The sequence below is a fragment of the Phycodurus eques genome, chromosome 1 (assembly GCF_024500275.1).
Source record: "Phycodurus eques isolate BA_2022a chromosome 1, UOR_Pequ_1.1, whole genome shotgun sequence".
NCBI lineage: Eukaryota > Metazoa > Chordata > Actinopteri > Syngnathiformes > Syngnathidae > Phycodurus > Phycodurus eques.
The window spans coordinates 49,716,187-49,725,705 of NC_084525.1; positions in this window are offsets into that span (position 1 = coordinate 49,716,187).

Here is a 9,519-nt window from a genome sequence, read left to right on the forward strand (position 1 = left end):
TTCTGTTCTTTAACAGGAAGCCAGTGTGCTGTCACGGGAAAGTGTGAGGCCATACGAAAAGCGATCCATACCTCATCATGCACTTTCATCATGTCATTTCTTTTTTTTTTTTTCTCGCTTCCTGTTTTTTTTTTTTTTTTTTTTTAAATTCAAAACCTGATTATTTTTTTTTCGTCCAGGGCTCTGGTGGGCAGGTGTGCCGCTTAAGCCATGCAGGATTTTGCAGGTGAAAGTGGGAAAGAGAGGTTATGTCAATACCTTTCACCCCTTTCACACCCCTCTCACCTCTCCCTCCTATGCCAAACCACACATTTGGCTGCAGCTAGGGGAATAACAGGGAGTTTCCACTATGAAAATACTGAGGTGAAGCATAGAAAAAAAAAAATCCAAACCCAAGCCACCCCTTCACCAGCTTCTCTTGCAACTTTTTAACGCAAGGTACCCGAAACAGCGGTCATCTTATATGCCGTATCAATATAATATCATTTTCAAAACCTTCAGACACAGATGCAACTACTTAAAAATGTTGCACGTCTCCTGACAAAAAAAAACAAAAACAAAAAAAAAACACCCAAAACCCTCCGGATGATCTTGCAGCCCACTCACATGTACGTAATGTCTATATCGGAGCTCGGGGAGGCGCATGCTTATCAGCGTTGCCCATCAGCGTGTTTATGTCTGTGATGTGAGTGAGAGGCAGAGGGGAGAGATGGGAAGGGTGAAGGAGTAGTCGCATCAGCAGAAAGTTGTTTTTCCGCGGCCGGCTGTTTCTATTTAAAGGATGAGGGGAGATGGAGAGGTAGAACTGGAGTGGTCCATAGCCTGGAGAAACTGAGAGAGACTCAAGGAAGGGTGTATGGCTGCCATTAGTTTTGTCATGTAGAAAAGGTAGTAAAATAAAATCAGTAAGACTGGGTTTATTTGGGTAACGTGTCTACTTCCTGTTTTCTTTTGTTTCATTTGGCAGCCAGATCTGCTTTGTCGATTTACCGTTTATATGAAATGAGCTGTTGGTTTCCATCTTCACTTATGTGGCAGTAAATGTTGCAACAAAATGTGTGGGACCCTCCTCATTCAGCCTTAAAATCAATAATTTTGAAAGTCAATATTTTTGGTTTAACCGTATTATTATTGCAGTGGTTAATTTCTGTTTACACGTGCACGCAGTATGCATGATGGTTAGGAGTTTACAATAAATTGTACAGTAGGGCCATTCATGAATCGGTGGTGACTCAAATTGGCATCTGAGTCCGCCGAAACAAATGAATGCCGAATCAGAAGTTTTGGACTTGAATCAAAACGAATCAAAGAATATACTACTACTACTACTAATACTACTTACTTTATGCCCACAAGAGCCACAACTGCTACCATGGCACATTTACTTTCAAAAAATATTGTTATTGTTAATTAATTATTGTTTTACTGTCTGTCTGTCTATGCTGTGCCACCGTTTGTGTTAAAATATCCATTGCTTAAAGGTTATAACACCAGAATACCGATGCTAGTTTCATTAGCCCGTCTATGGAATTTTTCTTTGTGTCTTAGTATTAAGCTCGTGGACTTTTGTCAGACAAAGTTATGCGGTGTTTGCTGAAAATTGCAATGTAATTGTCTTGGTTTTATGTTTCGTTTGACATCCAACTTCAAGTGGGAGTGGCAAGAAATGGCTTGAAAATGTTGGTCATGATCTGCCGGACTGCTGCTGCCCGTCTAGCGCTTGTAACTTACATTTTAGCTCACAACTCAAGACAGCGAAAACGGCCAAGTGACTGCTCGTATCTCAAAAAAACTCTTTAGTTGGGTCACTTTTAAGTTAAGATGTCACCGTATCAACAAGCAAAAGGCTGATGCCCAGCACTTTTTCTGGAACTATTTTTATTCTGGTGTTGCTTTGGACTTAATTTTACCAGAAATTTTTGTTAGGCTTCTGAGCTGTTCGACTATTAAACCATTCAGTGTGCACTGTACCCAGGCTTGTGTTTTCTTTTGAGGTATTCATCTTCCTCACCAGTGGAGCCCAGATGCAGGCCACAAGCTCACACTCAGCAGTCAGCATTGGGCTTTTTTGGCACGTTTGAAAGTGGGGTGGCGGTTGTCTGATGCCTCTAGATGTGTTTGTTGATGGTGGGGGTGCCGCTCTGATGGAGGGGCCAAGGGGACAACACACAGCAGATTAGCTAATGATATTAGCCGGAGAAGACACTCCAGTAAAGCCCGGTGGTTGCAATTAGGAGAATTTTTCAGAGGTTGCCCTGTGCCCCCAACTCTCTCACTCACTCTCTCTCTGGACTGATGTGCTTCTCTCTTTCACTCGCTCTTTTTCCTGTCCACTCTGCTTCTGCTTTTTATTTACCGCAATAAACACTTGCAGCCGCCTGCACCGTGCTTTGATTCCAACTCAACACGCTTTGCGCGCCACCCATTCGCACAGCTTCACGCGCCTCCACTGCTGTTGCCCCACTGTGAGAACAGACGGACCGACATGTTTGCTCTGCTGGGGGACACCACCCGACACGCACATGCGCACACACACACACACACACACACACATACCTTCAGTAGTATGTACACATGCACACACAGGTGCGCTGGAAATCTTTTGAATCTCTTTCTGCAGTTGTATTGCCAGGACGGCGTCGTGACGAGAGGCGGTGCCGCGTGTGTGCCGACGAGAGATACGAAGGTCTCACCGAAGCCGAGTTGATTTCAAGCATATTATTCACTAATGATGCTGAGCTGAGCACATGCTGTCGCTGACGCCTGGGTCGGTCATCAATCACATTTCCATCTGTAAACCATCCGGCAAGAATGATTCATCTTAATCTGATTGAAATATGTAATTTTTTTCAGCTACTAATGAGGATAATTATTGAACATGAAAACCTTTTGTCACAGCACATAGTGTACATAACCGCTGCAGCTCATGGAAAACTCCCTGCTCTCTTTCTACATTTGAAGAGTGCTTACATTTAATGTAAAATGATGAATTCAAATAAATAAGTCGCAACGTTCCCACACAGTTCTCTGCAGCATTAAGTGTTGGAGGACACAGCCGTTATGAATTTGCGATCCCTGCTTAGAATTACTTGCAAACTGTCTGGCCTCTGACAAAGTGATGAATTGTATGAGCTTCCCAAACATCCCTCTGACTCTTTTCTGTCTGTGGCTCCAAGGAGTCTGTCTTTTTTTTTTTTTTTTTTTTTTTTTTGTATTGAGGTCAGTCATCTTCCTGTATCAATGTAATTCGCGTTGGAACACTCGCCAAGTGTCCCACGATGAGGGAAAAAAAAAATATATATTTTTTTTACATGAATCATAGTTAAATGGCCAATTTCTACAGTATTTGTGCGTAAAAGAGGAAGCAAGGGGGACCTCTATGTCTGACTAGCAATACTGATTGCTACTCAAAGGCCATCAACGGTGGACTTTTAATTTAGGTACTGCATCCTTGGAAAGGAGGGCGATCTGTCCATTTCTCCGTGAGATTAAACAGAGCCCCCCTCCACTTTTCTTGCTTCTTCTGTCCATCAAAGTGAAAAATTACCGTTTAGTCTTCTTCCTTAATCACACTGGCCGTGGAGCAATCAGGAAAGGAATAACGGCTCGGCATCTGGCTGTTCGTGCGGCGTGAGACTGGATTGAGGTGAGAATGGGAGGAAAGCTCATGTCAAGAAATCCGCGTTTTGTAGACGTTGGCGCTGTGGAACCGTTGCGAAGACACACTTGTAAATGTTCTGCCGCGTCTCGGGACACTCTCTTCTTGCAGACGTCCCCTTGCTTGCCTGTGCAGTCGTGCTTTATTCTCTCTGGAAAAAACAAAACAAGTTTATGTCAGTTGGACTCTGTAAGCAAAAGTTCAAGTATTTATAATCAGACGTGGGTAGTCAGAGCTACATATACTCCGCCATATTTCTTCATTAAACTTTTTGGATTAATTGTACTTGTTTAAGTTTGAATGCAACCTACATTTTACTTTTACTTGAGTATTTTTGTGAAAGGAGAAACACTACTTTTAGTCCACATTCAATACATTCACTACTTTTTAAAAAAAAATCTACAGTTATTTGTTTATGCTTGCACCACATCATTTTGATTCGTCAATGACTTGTCACTTGACTCTTTCACCAATTTAATATAACTACGAGTGACATTTGACTCAATTTGACCCAAAAAAAAAAAAAACTGAGCCAGGGAGTCACATGGCCGCATTCAGTCTCCTCATACAGAAGTTTTTTAAAGTAATTTACATGAAATATGGCAGGAATCTATAATTCCCTTACCGACAGGCTCCAGCTTAACCACGACTGGAGTGAGAATAAGCGTTATATCAAATGGGATGGGTGGACTTTGAAAAAAGAACAGCTGTATCATGTGCTGTCATCTGTGCCCGCCTAAAAATGTCGGCATTTCAGCCTACAGGAACGCCGCTTGGAACTTGAAACTGTTCTGAGGACCCGTGTTCAAATCCGGTCTCCCCTGCGTGTAGTTTGGATGTTCTCCCCGTGCCTGCGTGGGTTTTCTCCAGGCACTCCGGTTTCCTCACACATCCCCAAAACATGCAAGGTAGGTTAATTGAAGACTCTAAATTGCCCATAGGTGTGAATGTGAGTGCAAATGGTTGTTTGTTTGTATGTGCCCTGCGATTGGCTGGCAACCAGTTCAGGGTGTACCCCGCCTCCTGCCCGAAGATAGCTGAGATAGGCTCCAGCACGTCCACGACCCGTGAGAGGATAAGGGATTCAGAAAAAGGATGGATGGATGTTTTAAGATGATATTTTTGGGCAATAGAGTATTTGAATTTGCATATTCCCATTTTCATTTTTTTTGTCGAGTTGACATTCATGTGCTATTTTAAAAAGTAAGTCAATTTAGAAGTTACAAGTTACTTACTACTTGAGCAGTTTTTTTCACTGGAAACGTAATTATTTGCATTGAATCCAAAAATTCATTACAACCCTAATGCTACCCCCCCCCCCCCCCCCTACCCTAACCCCTGATGACATCCTTATTGAAACCCGATCATTTTGTTTTCGCTTACTACACATACAAAGCAAGTATAAAACAATTTGAGGATGCCCGGTGGGGTTCATTTCATGACATTACATTCCCACTTCTAAATTATTTCACAAGTGAGGAATGCTTCAACCTCGACTGCACTCTCAATTGACCTTTGTTTTGCTTTGTGCTTTTGAAGGGACCGCGCACGCATGCACACCTCACTCTGCTCTCTTGCACTTTGATTCTGTCTGAATTAATTGCTCCTCATACGGAAAGAGGCACACGATTAGTCTCAATCGTGATAATGGCGCGCGACTAGGCCACGGGGAATACATTGCCAGTTTGCTCACGGAGCATCTGCCAAATGATTGGTGTTTACATGCCACATCCCCTGAGGAGAGTTTGTCGCAACTGCACTTTTAACATCTGAATAACAAATCGGATTGGAAAGGAGATGAGAAGATGCGGATCTTCAACCGCTGACAAAACACGTCTGTAGCGTGTTGAAATGTACAGTGAATGGATGGTGACCTTATGGATGGATGGTGACCTTTGCAATAATATGTTAGGCATTCATGGTCTCCCCCCGACCCAGCCCGTTTTTACCTGATCACTTTTTTTGCCCATCCCAAACAATTTGCGTCCTCATTTCACTTTCCCCTCTTGCCTCCCCTCTCCCTCGCACCATGGCTCCTTCTCTGCTGTACCATTAATCACCTCTCTCTAATTAACAGTTCCACTGTTCCCACTCCTCCGTCAGCTCCCACCCCACACCTGGCCCAGCCCTGTTGCCCAGCAGGCATGGAGTCCTGGCCAAAAGACACGCACACAAATGCAATATGCAGCTGGTGTGCAGCTGCCAACTGACCAGTGCAGGAACATGCTTGTAGAAGCAGAATTATACAAATGAAAGTTTTGTTTGTGTAACTGCATTGGAGAATGTTGGTGGCCAAGTGAGCGACTGCTTCCTTGCACCTTATGTTCAGACGTTTTCCCCGCCCACTGCCTCCTTGTCCTTCAAACTTAATTTTTTAATATATTTTTTAAACCAACCTCACATGTCCTACTCTTACTCTTCCTTCTCATCCTCTCCCATCTTTTCACTGTTTTCCTCCTGTTAGCCAGGGTGGCCCGACTACCGCAATGCCATCTGGCAGCGCAGCATGCCGAAAGCCTCGTGACCACACGCACTTGCCCGCAGACGCACACAAACACGCACAGCTTGGCAAGGACACTTTCCAGTGCAGGATATACGATATCCAAGCTTCCAGATCATTGTGGTCCCGTGCGTCGGACACCACATAATCGCACATATGCAGCCCTGTTGAGTCACCTGCTTCGTTTGTCTCCCACTAGGGGGAGCCGGGGAGCATCTTAGAGGCTACACAGCTTTAAGAAAGTCCAAGATCAAACTGGGTAGAGCTGTTCTCATTTGGGGTGGGGGGTCATCCACATTAACTGCAAAGGAAGGGAAAGTCTCTCAAAAAGGATAGTGAAACAGCAATTACAACCCAATTCCAATGAAGTTGGGACGTTGTGTTGTGTTGTTTAATGTTATAAATAAAGAGGAAGAAAGCAGGCAGCCGCAAAAGAAAACTTTATGCCTGTGAAGATTTGTGTTTGCTTTTAGTTTATTTGCATTTTTTCTAAATGAGGGAACACAATCTTTCAGTGAGGTGACGGCCTGTGTTCACAGCGTCACCCAGTTGCTAGCAAAGTAACGACTGGAAAGGCAGTGGGGACAGGCGGTATGCACTTGTTTCATTTACAACCCCAATTCCAATGAAGTTGTTGACGTTGTGTTAAACATAAATAAAAACAGAATACAACAATTTGCAAATCATGTTCGACCTAGGTTTAATTGAATACACTGCAAAGACAATATATTTAATGTTCAAACTGATAATCAAAAACAAATAATTATTAACTTCAAATTGAATGGCTGCAACACGTTCCAAAAAAGCTGGGACAGGGTCATGTTTACCACTGTGTTACATCACCTTTTCTTTTAACAACATTCAATAAACGCTTGGGAACTGAGGACACTAATTGTTGAAGCTTTGTAGGTGCAATTATTTCCAAATCTTGCTTGATGTACAGCTTCAGCTGTTCAACAGTCCGGGGTCTCTGTTGTCGTATTTTACGCTTCATAATGCGGCACACGTTTTCAATGGGAGACAGGTCCGGACTGCAGGCAGGCCAGTCTATTACCCGCACTCTTTTACCACGAAGCCACGCTGTTATAACACGTGCAGAATGTGGTTTACCATTGTCTCGCTGAAATAAGCAGGGGTGTTCGTGAAAAAGACATTGCTTGGATGGCAGCATATGTTTCTCCAATACCTGTATGTACCTTTCAGCATTAATGGTGCCTTCACAGATGTGTAATTACCCATGCCATTGGCACTAACACAGTCCCATACATCACAGATGCTGGCTTTTGAACTTTGCGTCCATAACAGTCCGGATGGTTCTTTTCCTCTTTGGCCCCGAGGACACAACGTCCACAATTTCCAAAAACAATTTGAAATGGGGACTCATTTGACCACAGAACACTTTTACACTTTGCATCAGTCCATCTTAGATGAGGTCGGGCCCAGAGAAGCCGGCGGGGTTTCTGGGTGTTGTTGATAAATGGCTTTTGCTTTGCATAGTAGAGTTTCAAGTTTCACTTATGGATGTAGCGCCAAACTGTATTTACTGACATTGGTTTTCTGAAGTGTTCCTGAGCCCATGTGGTGATATCCTTTACACATTGATGTCGGTTTTGGATGCAGTGCCGCCTGAGGGATCGAAGGTCACGGGCATTCAATGTTGGTTTTCGGCCTTGTCACTTACATGCAGTGATTTCTCCAGATTCTCTGAACCTTTTGATGATATTATGGACCGTAGACGATGAATTCCCTAAATTCCTTGCAATTGTACGTTGAGGAACATTGTCCTTAAACTGTTCGACTATTTTCTCACGCACTTGTTCACAAAGAGGTGAACCTTGCCCCATCTTTGCTTGTCAATGACTGAGCAATTCAGAGAAGCTCCTTTTATACCCAATCATGGCACCCACCTGTTCCCAATGAGCCTGTTCACCTGTGGGATGTTCCAAACAGGTGTTTGATGAGCATTCCTCAACTTTCTCAGTCTTTTTTGCCACCTGTCCTAGCTTTTTTGGAACATGTTGCAGCCATAAAATTCTAAGTTAATAATTATTTGCTAAAAACAATAATGTTGATCAGTTTGAACATTAAGTATCTTGTCTTTGTAGTGTATTCAATTAAATATAGGTTGAACATGATTTGCAAATCATTGTATTCTGTTTTTATTAATGTTTAACACAATGTCCCAACTTCATTGGAATTGGGGTTGTACATGTAAATTCACATTATTGGAGTCGTAATCTCAATTTGTTTTGGACGCTCTTCAAGCGCTCTAATACCATATGCTTTAAAATGTTTCTGATGTGGTCATTCTTTTGGTTTGAAGCGAGATGAATTGATGCATATGTAGGAGAACAAAAATAGAATATTTTATGCAAATAGAAATAGTTGTTTGTATCATACGTCCATCCGTCCATTTTCCTTGCCACGTCTCCTGCTCAGGGTCGAATCATGGCTTGGAGCCCAACCAGCTGAATTGCAGAGATGGACTACACACTGAACTTGTTTCCATTGTGAATGGAATTGAGTGGAAATCAATCCCATGTCAATTCCTTTGAACTGCAGGTCTACCTTTGTAAAATAACAGTATGTAGACATCGTTGCAAAATTTAAAAAAATTAAAAAAATAAATCCAAAAATCTCACTCCGCTTGTTATTGAACAAGGCTGAAACAAAACTGCTGGCAAGTGCAGCAATTAGCAAATGAGCACCGGAAAGTGATATTGTTCGAGCTCTGTTTGGTGCTGTGTCGGGGTGCTGTAGGTGGTGATATGAGTGTGTATGGGGTGCGGTGGGCGATGGGGTTTCGTGTGCGTGTGTGTAAATGTGGTGCGCTGCCAGGTGCGAGTGGGGGTCTGCGGCATTATATTTATTAGCGGCTGTCAGGGAGGTGACAGTTTGATGAATGGTGCAGAGTAATCAGGGCTGGGCTGTGACAGGCTTGCACGCACAGCCTTCTACCTGCCAAACAGCCCAACCTCACGCACACACACACACACACACACACACACACACAGACACACACAGGATTCTACATATACACGCACATATAGTGTACAGCACATGAACAAATTTAGTCACCTGTAAATTTCCTTCTCTTACCAGATAAACTACATCATCAAAATGTCTTCATCCTCTCCTTTTATCTGCTTGTTAAATGACACATTGACTGGCGATGGATGAACAAACATGATACATAAGCTTTGATAGAGATTTGTGCGGTGCTTTTAACTATTTAATACAATCTTTAAATGAGTTCCTGCCATTTGGAAACCTCCCCAACGACTATTTTATGATAGTTATGATTCTGATTTTTTTTTAAGAACGTTTAAATGTGTATGCATGCATATACAGTGGATACGAA